Source organism: Helianthus annuus, chromosome 11 (assembly GCF_002127325.2).
Source record: "Helianthus annuus cultivar XRQ/B chromosome 11, HanXRQr2.0-SUNRISE, whole genome shotgun sequence".
Taxonomy (NCBI): domain Eukaryota; kingdom Viridiplantae; phylum Streptophyta; class Magnoliopsida; order Asterales; family Asteraceae; genus Helianthus; species Helianthus annuus.
The window spans coordinates 113,985,181-113,995,181 of NC_035443.2; the positions used below are offsets into that span (position 1 = coordinate 113,985,181).

General features: G+C 34.1%; 1 long non-coding RNA gene across 1 annotated transcript; it reads left to right on the forward strand.

Annotated features, from left to right (window-relative positions):
• Positions 1 to 9,125: 9,125 nt before the first annotated feature.
• On the forward strand, positions 9,126 to 9,626 carry LOC110887257. Its single transcript, XR_002563185.2, has 3 exons — positions 9,126 to 9,212; positions 9,319 to 9,388; positions 9,534 to 9,626. It is a non-coding gene; the product is annotated as an uncharacterized LOC110887257 (long non-coding RNA).
• Positions 9,627 to 10,001: the final 375 nt, after the last annotated feature.

The window sequence follows — 10,001 nt, forward strand, 5'->3', positions numbered from 1 at the left end:
GCCGTCAAAACCCACCACCACCGTCGCCGTCAAAACCCACCACCACCGTCGCTGTCAAAACCCACCACCACCACCGTCGCCCGCAAAACCCACCACCACCGTCGCCGTTAATCCTCACCGGCACCCTTCACCACCGTCGCTGGAGAAACGAGGGGGGTCTAGAGATAACAGATTGTGGGTGTGGTGTTTGGGGTAGCAGGAGAACCGGGGGGGGGGGGGGGGCGGAGAAACGTGGGGGGGCCGCCGTCACAGGTGATTAGGGGGTATGTGGGTGACCCACCACCACCATCGCTGTCAAATCCTCGCCGTAACAGATTGCTTCAGGGGGTGTGGGTGACCGTCCGGAGGTCCGCCGTCACCGGTGATCAGGAACCCAAGGGGATTTTAAGAGAAAAGATCTTTGGTTTCAATTCTTGGATTTTAAGAGAGAGATAGGTGAGAGATGATGGTGGTGATCTGATTTTAAGAGAGAGAGAGAGGTGAGAGAGAAAGATGAAAAGGAAGTCTGTTAGTCAGACTTTAAAGAGGAGAGAGAGAAAGATGAAAAGGAAGTCTGTTAGTCAGACTTTAAAGAGGAGAGAGAGATGATTTGATAGTTTTGATTAAATGACTATATTACCCTTTTGGTTGTCATTATCTGATTGGTGGAGAGGGGTTCTCGCGGTTCTGGCAACTAGGGATGGTTTCTATTTTAACGTCCCCTATATATATACATATATATATATATATATATACATAACGTCCCCTATATATATACATATATATATATATATATAGGGTCAGGATTTAGAGAAAACGGTGAAATGTGTAAGAATAGTGAGAACGGTTATGTATCGTCAGATTAAAACAATCCATGGACTAGATTGCGCGGTGGCGTTTTCGTAAATAACATCAATTTTATTATGTGGGACGCGCTTCATTAAGGGTAAAAGGATCTTTTGACTTCGCTACCGAAAACGCCAAATCATGAATAAAATGCCATTAACTTCCCGCCTTAAAATACAAAGCAAACATAATTCCTAATCTAAACGCCATTAGATATAAAACGCCAAACTTTGGTTTTAAACGATAAAGCTGAACAAACAGTAACTGAAACGACGGGATTTAATTACTAGCATTTATTATTATAAAATCCCGCCTAAAACACCTGCCAAAAACATCCTATATATACAACATCTCAGACCTTCCATTAAACACACCAAACCCAAAACGCTATATTTAATATATACCATTCATTTTAGAAACGCCGAAAACCCAAACATCAAAGATTAGATTCGAAGAAAACAAACGTTTCTTTGAAATTCAGTTTGGTTGTCGGTAAGGTTTCGCTCTATGACAACCCCCACATTTACAGGTATCCGTACACTTAATTAATATTTAATTTGTGCTTAATGACTGTGCTCGATTACAACTGTGATTAAACTGCTTTCTGTTTTCTGTTACATACATACATATGCATCACATTTCATACTCTCACTTCATTTATTTCATACAAACTCTAGTGACAAACTTGATGCACAAAGCACAGTTAGCACACTAACGGATAACCCAGAAAACATGCTGACAATGCCAGCACCTAGACAAACAATGTTTTTGAGGCCAGTATGAGCCAAGGATAGAATACTACAATAGTAGGGAGTGTAGGGAAGTGAGGACCATAAAGCTGCGTCACTAGGTGATAGTTATAGTGCCGGGAAGTGCCTGAAACACACTTTAAATGCAGAATTCTACACTTAATAAAAAAAATTCAGCATTTAACTATGCTAGTAAAGTGCAAAAACTTGGCAAAATGGTCCTAGATACTTTCCAAAGTGTTGGGAATTTAATGTACCACTAAAAGTATTATAAAAGACATCTTATGGATTAATTTAGCACTTTAACGGACAACACCCAACCGAACAACCGGACTTCACCCGGAACACAAAAATATTGTCAAACACATTGTTTTTATTTTTCTGAGCTAGTTAGGGTCCCCGAACACCCTAACACACTATATATTTGATAACACATCATAATACACTAGCTTAATACTTGAATTCTAACTAGAATTAGTAACCATCCATTGAAACCCAACCCTATACCCCCCCCCCCCCCGCTTGGGCAACGGTCACAATGGGTGACCCACCCATTGATTTCTTTTATTATTTTATTTGATTGTGTTGGGGATTAAGAGACATTCTACACAATGGTTAAAGGGTGAAGTAGGATATAAGAGTTAACCTCAAGGTCATGATCTTCTCACTTCATAACACACCTTCAAACAACACCCAACTCTTTCCTCTCTTCTCTTGTTCGGCCGACCCCAACCACACCCACCATCACCATCATTCAAGCTTCATCTTCCAATCTAAAGACATCCAAAGGTGCTAGGGATCATACAAGTAAGCTTGGTGTGTTCGGAAGCTCAAGGACCGCTCTCATTTTCTTTTAACCACCACTTTTACACTCTTGAACTCCCCTAGCCTTGTGCTAGTGGTAAGTGTCTTAGATCTTCATTCTCTTCTTGATTTTGATGGTTAATAGTTAAAAGAATGATGAAAATATAAGAACTCTAAAGAAACATAAACAAGTCTTGGAACATAAACTAACTAGTGATGAAGTATGGTTAAAATGGTGATGAAATCATGTTATTCGTGTGTTATGATGTTTGTTGAATGTTGTTTGTTAGTAAAAATGACATGGATCATCATATGGACTTGCTAGATCATGCTTAAAAACATGAACTAGCAAGATGGAAAAAGTAAGAATGTTGTGGGTGATGGAATCATCCACACATAAACTATAAACTTGAATAAATGGGTGTTTTCTTGAAAAATAAAAATCAAAATGAGTTATAATCTTGTAGATCTAAAGATCCATGAGTGGTTTTTCGAAAAAACCAAGTGAAAAGTATGAGTTTTGTTAAAACTTGGATCTTACATAAACTTAACACATTTTTAGTGGACAAACAAGTGTAGAAACACTTGTGTAATAAGAAAATTTCACAAAGAAATATTTTTAGAAAATATGACTAGAAGTTGTGAATATTCAAAATCTTTAAAAATGAAGTTTTTAAAGAACTAATCACATTTTGGAAGGTAACAAGACTTACTAAGTGTGCTAGTAAGTTACTACATGTTTTCATAAATATTCAAGTTCATGAGTTTATAGTTGTGCTTGTTCTTGACAAGTTTGGTAAGTATAAGTTACATATTGTTGGTTGATGATTGATTGAATGATTTTACAAAAGAAAATGATATGCTAGTAAGCATGGACGCCTCCATTTACAAAGGAAACTCTGGCGAAATTTTTCTGAAATTCCAACACTTAGAAAATATCTTTCTAGTAAGTGTTTACAAATATATTTTTAACCTTGTTTTCAAAATAAACTTCGCCGTGATTTTTATTACAAAAATACTAAGTGCCGGAGGTTGATTTTCGCAAATAAAATTTGATAAATATATATGTAGAATATATATTTTATACTAAGACGTTTGTGTGATTGTTTGTTTATTTTGTGAACTAGTTATATTATTTTTAGGATGAAATAATATAACTCATGTATACCATGAAATTACGACTCCAAAATAATACCCAAAACCCTCATGAAATAAATATTTAAGTTACGCAATTATTATTGCAATACGAAACGCTAAAACGTGACTTATGTAATATTCCGGAGAAATACTCTTATACGTATATTTTTGGTAAAATATTATTTTGAAAAACTTATGAAGTAAAATATAATATTTTTGGGAAAAATATATATATTTTGAATTTAGATGTTTTAGACAAATAATTTAAATATATTTTTCTAAGTGGAACTTAAAATATATATATATATATATATATTGGAATTACAAGTGTACATGTATAAATACCCCCATCCTTGGGAAGGAAATACACATATAAAATACTTGAGAAGTGTGGATACGAAATAGTTGCCTAACTATTTCTCCTAAAAACAAAAGATAAGTTAAAATAATTATTATTATTATTTTAACAAGTATAATATCAAAGTAACGCAACTCAAAACACTAAACCTTAAACCAAGGCACGACCCATTCGTCTAATAGACATTAGTACGTGTAGGTCGTCGCGCAGCAGATCAAGTTTGAGGTTGACGTTACAGGATACGCACTTCTGTGAGTTCATGTCCCCCTTTTCTCATTACTGTTTTTAGTTTTATACTTCGGGGGTGAAATACATGCGACAATTATTACAAACATTTATTTACATGGTATGGTTAGCGTAGGGAGGGTTTTTACTACTAGATCATGTGAGCAGTGGGTACAACACTTAAGGCCATTAATCCATGTTGTTAGGACCGGGGGACACAAGAGTGATAGATCTATTTGGGTGTAGCGAGCCCACACCCGTGAGGCCGGGGCGGCCCATAGAGGTGACTGTGTCTTATAGCCGAAGCCCGGTAACAAATTTGCTAGGTTTGAGTTTTCCTGCACCTTTTCACACATACCAGTGGCTTTGCAACCCATTGGTGATCTCTTTTTCCTTATTGCTACATACCAGGGACTTTTATTCATACATGAAAGGTTTACACATACTCACTTTTACATGAACTCGCTCAACTTTTGTTGATTTTTCAAACTACATGTATTTTAGGAAATTAGTGGATCTGGCAAAGTGTGCAATCGTGTCAAGCTGCGTAGAGAATAATGTTGTCATCCAGGTTTAGGAGGTGTGACCCTTGCCTGGACGGGTTACAAGTCTTAAACCATGTTTTTAGTCAAGTCTTTTGTGGTGTCATGTGAACATGTTTAAACTATGTCATGGTTGTATTTGTTTTATGTGTCGACCTTTTAAAACAATGATGTTGTGGTAACTTTTAAAACTTAATGAATGGATGGCTATCATGTGTTTTATTTTCATATAGCATTGTTATGATTGTTGCTATGGTATTAAGAAGTCACACCAAATAAACCCAAGCTTCCGCAAAAGCCAGGGTGTGACACGCTCAATGTGATGGACAAAATCCTTAAGTGAGGATATTGTCCATCTCATTGAGTAAAATCTTATTGACTTTATCCTCAACTCCCATCCAATTTATAAACGCCAAAACATACGAAAACCACAAAATTGAAAAAACGTCATTTCTTGGAGATTCAGATTTGTTCTCAATAAAGTTTAGCTGAATGGGGTGGACAACATTATTAGACATCTTTCTTAACTGAGGATTAACAACGTTGTCCATCTCATACAGCAAAACATTATTGAGTTTAACATGACCAAATTTAGAGGTTTAAGTAATTTTATTTAGTGGCGTTCTTTTTTCTCGGTAAAACACCAAAAATTTAAAAAAAAATATCAAAGATGGCTAACATGCTTTCTTGGATATTCAGTATTGTTCTGCATGAAGTTTCACTGAATGGATTGTTAGCTGAGGGGAGTAACTCAGTAAGATTTTGCTGCATGAGATGGACAAATCTTCAAGAAAAATAGACTAATGACAGTTATATGTCATTTTGTGTTCTTTGTTTTTGAAGAAGGCCTGGATGAGGAGAAGAGATCAATGACACTAAAGAGTGGGATGATTATAAAGATGAAGATAAAGTTGAAGAGCAAAACGAAAAACCCACTCACACGACATATTTCTATGTCCCCAACATCCACAAAGACACTTCAACAAAATGAACAAACAAATAATCAGACCAAAAACAAAACGTCATATATTTGGTGACAGTTCTTGTAGTATTAAAGAAGAAAGAGACTGATGACAGTGAAGATTGTGAAGAGAGATCCGATTAGGATTTTTTTATTTAATTTTTTCGCTTCTATTTTTTTCCCCTGTGGTTGTAATATAATTTTCCGCAATAAAAAATACATTATTTCTCTTAAAAAATGCTTGTAAAACGTCAATATACCACAAACGCCAAAAAATATATAAACAATAATAGAACAATGGGCCATCTTGTCTAAAACACCATTGAATCTAAACGCCATCGAATCTAAGAACAAAAAAAGGGCCATCATCCTAAAAAGTCCGGCCATACTTAGTATGGATGAAGCCATTCAGAGAGATATTCTGCCCCTTTGGGTTCCAATGGCCGACGATTTGGAAACACCATAAACGCCAAAATAACGTGAAACAAAAAGATTAATACAATGAGACCAGTAAAACGCCAGGTAATTATTGAATTTGGTTAAAGGCAAAAATATCTTAAACGCCAAAAAGGAAGCAATATTGTGATAACGAATTGGACGAGCGGAAGATAAAATGACAAAAAAACCCCTACGCCCTAATTATATCGCGCACCACGTCTTCAACTAGGATCCGTTCTCACACTTTAGGGCGTTTTCTCCTGATCCCGTACCTATATATATATATATATATATATATATATATATATATATATATATATATATATAATGTAAGTATCTATAGAAAATCCACTTTAATTTAGAAAACCTGGGAAACTCAAAGCTCCCGATGTTTTTTTCTTTTGAAAAAATTTACACATGTTATATACATGTTTTTAAGGGTTTTGGGCAAAAAAAATCAAAAAAGCGCCGAGTAGATATTTTTTAAAAAAATAAACAAGTTTTGGTGTAACACATGTTACAAATATGTCAGATGAATGTAATATGTGTTACACCAAAACTTGTTTATTTTTTTAAAAAATATCTACTCGGCACTTTTTTGATTTTTTTTTGCCCAAAACCCTTAAAAACATGCATACAACATGTGTAAATTTTTTCAAAACAAAAAAACATCGGGAGCTTTGAGTTTCCCGGGTTTTCTAAATTAAAGTGGGTTTTCTATACATCCTTCCCCTATATATATATATATATATATATATATATATATATATATATATATATAGGATCAGGATCAGTAGAGAACGCCTCAAGGTGTAGAACGATGAGAACGATTCTCAGCCACAAGATCTTAGTGGTTTGTGGCTGAGATTGATGCGGTGGCATTTTTGTAAATAATAGGGGTCTTGGAACTATCAAGAGGGGTAAAATAGGAAGATCCAAACAAAGGTGTACATGCTAATCGCATGCCATTTTCCCCCATCATATTTAAACGACAATAACTTTTTTATACGTGATTATTTTTCGAAAAAATTACACCATAAAACTCAGCGTTTTTTTATCTTTCCAATGAGTATACGATTGATATACTTTTCGAAAAAAGATTAACTGGGTTTTATGGCGTTTTTTCTGAACTGGGTGTTTTATGGCGTTTTTTCTGAACCGGGTGTTTTATGGCGTTTTAGACTAGGTATTTTCATGGTGTTTTTCTGAACTAGGTGTTTTTATGGCGTTTTAACTAGGTATTTTCATGGTGTTTTTCTGAACTGAGTGTTTTATGGCGTTTTCAACTGAGTTTTTCATGGTGTTTTTCTGAACTGCGTGTTTTACGGTGTTTTTACAGTACAAATTATGATTTTTCTGAGCTAAAAAATATTAATTTAGGCGGATGGCTCAAAAAATGGGTTTTTTTAGCTGTTATAAATTATAGCTCAAAAAAATAGCTTTTTTTGTTATGGCGTTTTAACTGAGAGCTCTGTGTCTTCATTGGAGTATGAATTCTTTTATTTCCAATCACATTCCCCCAAAGCTGCGTGTATGATGATAACTAATTAAATACTTGTGTTTACACTTGTTTACACTTGTTCACACTATAAGTTACACTTTGGACCCTGAAAATATAGCTTTTTGTTATGGCGTTTTAACTAGGATCTGGCTCAAAAAAAAGCTGCGAAACTAATTAAATACTTGTGTTCACACTTGTTTACACTTGTTCACACTATAAGTTACACTTTGTACCCTGAAAATATAGCTTTTTTTATTATGGCGTTTTAACTAGGAGTTGGCTCAAAAAATGGCTTAAAAATAGCTTTCGAGTGTTTGGCGTTTTTCTTAATCGGGTGTTTTATGGCGTTTTATTTGAACACCCAGTTCATGTGAGTGGGTTTTTTGACAATATTACCCCTTAGTGTAATTTAACATCAATGCCACATGTCACCCCCAAAATCGTTCTCACCGTTCTCACACTTTTCACCGTTCTCTCTAAATCCTGACCCTATATATATACAGGGAAGGGTTATCTTGAGAAAACTAAATATTGCGAGAACCGTGAGAACGAATGAAAAATCCAATCAAAACCAAATATTTTTAATACAAACCTTAATGTAACTAAAATACAACATCAAAAAAAGAATTTACAACATTAAATAATTTATTTCTTCTCTCAAAATCACTTTTATTAAAATTTTACACATGTGTAAATTTGTTAAATACAACAAATTTACACATGTGTTAATGAGAAAACTTACACATGTGAAATATTCAATATTTACGAATACATGTAAATTTAAACGTGTAAATTTAATTTCTAAGTGTAAAAAAATTGAATTTGAATTGTTTTTGACCAAGTTCTTGCGATTTTTTCATTCGTTCTCACGGTTCTCGCAATATTTAACGTTCTCATTTAAACCCTCCCATATATATATATATATGGTATGGGTTGAAAGAAAATGTTAAATATTGCGAGAACCATGAGAACGAATGAAAAATCGCAAGAACTTGATCAAGAACAATTAAAATTCCAAATTTTCTTTTACATTTATCATTATTATTCGAATACAATGTTAGAAATTAAATTTACACATTTAAATTTAAGTGAATTCATATATAAAGATAATTTACACACGTGTAAGTTTGCTATTTATACATGTGTAAAAATCTAATAAGAGTGGTTTTAAGAGAAAAAATGAATTCTTTGATGTTGTAAATTCTTTTTTTTACATTTTATTTTAATTACAACTAGGATTTCCCCACCGCGCGTTGTAGCAAGGAATCCATGTATGAAACAAATCAAACCATAAAGATTAGTTTTTTAAGCTATCATATTACATCTATATATATATATATATATATATATATATATATATATATATATATATATATAAAGAGATGGATTTGGGCTACGTGGCATTTGATTTTGGCCATTTTTGCTGATGTGGCAACTTTTTGTGATGACTTTAGGAGGGAAATTAGATTTTGCTTCTACGTTCACCATTTTAACACAAAAGAGGAGGGATCCGGATTTGATTCGGGTCACCCATCTCTCCAATTCGGATAGTATATATTCTCTTTCTCATACGACACAAGGTATTACATCCTCACTTTTCTGAAACCCTAAATCCCAAAATACCGATTCTCCTTCAATTGTTCTTCGTCGATTCATCATTCTCAATGGCCAGGTATGAGTACTTATATGATTATTTATTGTAATGTTTAATCTAGTGTATCTTATTCAGATCTGATCATCTCGATTCACTTATTTGTTATCGTTGGAGACTGAAACAGTCGGCGCTAGGGTTACGCCGTGAACCCTTGATAACGACGGAATTGCATGCTACAGAACAGACAATCGAAGGTAAGATCCTTTTTAGCAGCAAAAAAATTTACAATCGTATTCTTCTCATCTCAGTTTCTTACTCTTATCACACCAAATCAAATCAGTCTTTGGATTCTTTTACAAAATCTCTATTTCCATATATAAAATGTCATTTCCATTACAGCTTTATTCATATCACAAACCCTATAGCTAAATTTGTGAGATTCATTTTTCAAACATCGACGATCTGTGGATGGTTTTGGTTTCTCTAACGACTTAATTTTCTTTTAACAGTCCATTGTATTGTAGATTGTAGATTATTGTAGATTGTATATATAGATTTATTATAGATCTTGAATCGATTTGTGGTGTTTAGGGTTTTCGATCAGATCAGTTAACCTAATAACCTAACGTTTGACGTTTGTTTGTTAATAAAAATCTCCAATATGAGATTGTTTGTTTAGATCGTTAAGTATAATTTGGGGATTTTAAATAATTCTTAAACCCTTAACATTGATTTGGGCGGATTTCTATAAATTCGTATGCTTAATATAATTTCACTGGGGGTGCTGAATTTCGGCATGTTTTTCGAGCTTCTCACAATTCGTTTTGGCAGGAAACTTCTCGGGTCGTGATATGGGACGCGGATCAT